Below are 3,294 nucleotides of genomic sequence, written 5' to 3'. Positions count from 1 at the left end.
CTAATCCTAACCCTAAACCCAAACACTAACCCCAACCCTAACCCTAACCCTAACCCTAACCCTAACCCTAAACTTTCACCCTAACCCTAACCCTAACTGTAACCGTAACTGTAACCCTAAACCCGAACCCAAACCCTAAACCCGAACCCTAACCCTAAACCTTACTCTAAACCAATAAAACCTAACCCTAACCCTAAACCTGAACCCGAACCCTAAACCCAAACCCTAAACTGTACTCTAAACACTAAACCCTAACCCTGAACCCTAACCCTAACCCTAAACCCAAACCCTAACCCTAAACCCAAACTTGAACACTAAACTTTACTCAAAACCCTAAACCCAAACCCAAACCCTAAATCTGAACCGAAACCCGAACCTTAACCCTAAACCCTAACCTTAACCCTAACACTAAACCTGAATCCTAACCCTAACCCTAACCCTAACCCTGAACCGTAACCCTAACCCTAAACCCGAACCTGAACCCTAAACCCGAACCCTAACCCTTACTCTAAAACCTAAACCCTAATCCTCACCTTCACACTAACCCTAAACCGGAACCCTAACTCTAAACCTTACTCTAAACCCTAAACCCTAACCCTAACCGGAACCCTGAACCCTAACCCTAACACTAACACTAAACCCGAATCCTAACCCTAACCCTAACCCTAACCCAGGGGTCAGCAACCTGAAACAGTGAAAGAGCCACTCGGAACTGGTTCCCTCACAAAAGGAAAAACTGGGAGCTGCAAAAAATGTGTGCACATGTGCGCATGCGCAGAACAGGGTTTGACTGAAGAGTGGAGCCAAGGCGAGATATACACCTACCCTGCATATTTGAATTGATTGGTTGAACTTTTTTAGTCCCACTTTTTTTTTTTGAACTGCACATGGCAGAGGACTGGGAGCCGCAGGAGATGGCTGAAAGAGCCGCATGCGGCTCCGGAGCCGTGGGTTGCAGACCTGTGCCCTATCCCTAACCCTGAACCGTAACCCTAACCCTAAACCCGAACCCGAACCCGAACCCCGAACCCTAACCCTTACTCTAAACCCTAAACCATAACCCTCACCCTAACCCTAAACCGGAACCCTAACTCTAAACCCTAAACCCTAACCCTTACCGTAACCCTGAACCCTAACCTTAACCCTAACCCTAGGTCGGCCCCTAGGTCTCTCGTTTGTGGAGTTCCTCAGGGGTCGGTTCTCTCGCCTCTCCTGTTCAACATCTACATGAAACCGCTGGGTGAGATCATTCGTGGTTTTGGAGTTGGGTATCATCAATATGCCGATGATACCCAACTTTTCTTTTCGACCCCAAACCACCCCAGTGATGCCCTCGCTGTGATGTCCCGTTGCCTGGAGGCGGTTCGGGTCTGGATGGGGAGGAACAGACTTCAACTCAACCCTGACAAGACTGAGTGGCTGTACATTCCGGCATCCCGGGACATTCAAAATGTTCCATCTCTTTCTGTGGGGGGTGAGCTTTTACCCCCCGTGGATAGGGCTCGCAACTTGGGAGTCCTCCTAGATTCACGGCTTACCCTGGAAGATCATATAGTGGCCGTGACTAGGGGGGCTTTCGCCCAGGTTCGCCTGGTGCGCCAGTTGCGGCCCTATCTGGACCGGGATGCCTTGTGTACGGTCACTCATGCACTCGTGACCTCTCGCCTTGACTACTGTAATGCTCTCTACATGGGGCTTCCCTTGAAGACCACTCGGAGGCTCCAACTGGTACAGAATGCGGCCGCGAGAGTTGTCTTGGGAGTTTCCCGGTACTCCCATGTTACACCTTTGCTCCGCGAGCTGCATTGGCTACCAGTTGTCTTCCGGGTGAGGTTCAAGGTTTTGGTTATGATCTTTAAGTCCCTACATGGCATGGGTCCGGGTTACCTCGGGGACCACCTGCTGCCGGCGTCAACTCCCCTCCGCCCTGTGCGTTCCCACAGAGAGGGCCTCCTCAGGGTGCCTCCGGTCAGGGAATGCCGACTGGTGGCCCCCAGGGGGACGGCCTTCTCTGTGGGCGCTCCGGCATTATGGAACCAACTGCCGGTGGAGCTCCGGACGACATCAGACCTCCGAACCTTCCATCGCGGGTTGAAGACCCACTTATTTGAATTAGCGGGTCTGGCCTGATGGGGGATTATGGGTTTTAAATTTGGTGTTTTTGTATTGTATTCTTGTTTTTAACTGGGCATTGATTTAATTTCCTTTTAACTTTTGTACCGTTATTTTTATATATGCCCTGTGAACCGCCCTGAGTCCCTAGGGAGAAGGGCGGTATAGAAATCAAATAAACGTAAACGTAAACGTAAACCCTAACTCTAACCCTAAGCCTAAGCCTAAACCCGAACCCTAACCCTAACCCTAATCCTTACTATAAACCCTAAACCCTAAACCTAACCCTAAACCCGAACCCTAACCCTTACTCTAAACCCTAACCTACACCCTCACCCTAACCCTAAACCGGAACCCTAACTCTAAACCCTAAACCCTAACCCTAACCCTAACCCTGAACCCTAACCCTAACCCTAACCCTAACTCTAACCCTAAGCCTAAGCCTAAGCCTAAACCCGAACCCTAACCCTAATCCTTACTATAAACCCTAAACCCTAAACCTAACCCTAACCCTGAACCGTAACCCTAACCCTAACCCCGAACCCTAACCCTTACTCTAAACCCTAACCCACACCCTCACCCTAACCCTAAACCGGAACCCTAACTCTAAACCCTAAACCCTAACCCTAACCGTAACCCTGAACCCTAACCCTAACCCTAACCCTAACCCTAACTCTAACCCTAAGCCTAAGCCTAAACCCGAACCCTAACCCTAATCCTTACTATAAACCCTAAACCTAACCCTAAACCCGAACCCTAACCCTAACCCTAACCCTAATCCTTACTATAAACCCTAAACCCTAAACCTAAACCTAACCCTGAACCGTAACCCTAACCCTAAACCTGAACCCGAACCCTAAACCCGAACCCTAACCCTTACTCTAAACCCTAAACCCTAACCCTCACCCTCACCCTAAACTGGAACCCTAACTCTAAACCCTAAACCCTAAACCCTAACCCTAACCGTAACCCTGAACCCTAACCCTAACCCTAACTCTAACCCTAAGCCTAAGCCTAAACCCAAACCCTAACCCTAATCCTTACTATAAACTCTAAACCCTAAACCTAACCCTAACCCTGAACTGTAACCCTAACCCTAAACCCAAACCCGAACCCTAAACCCGAACCCTAACCCTTACTCTAAACCCTAAACCCTAACCCTCACCCTCACCCTAACCCTAA

The sequence above is a fragment of the Vipera berus genome (genome assembly GCF_964194415.1).
Source record: "Vipera berus genome assembly, chromosome: 2".
Classification (NCBI taxonomy): domain Eukaryota; kingdom Metazoa; phylum Chordata; class Lepidosauria; order Squamata; family Viperidae; genus Vipera; species Vipera berus.
The sequence above is the reverse complement of the archived record's forward strand: the minus strand, read 5'-3'. Positions refer to the sequence as shown.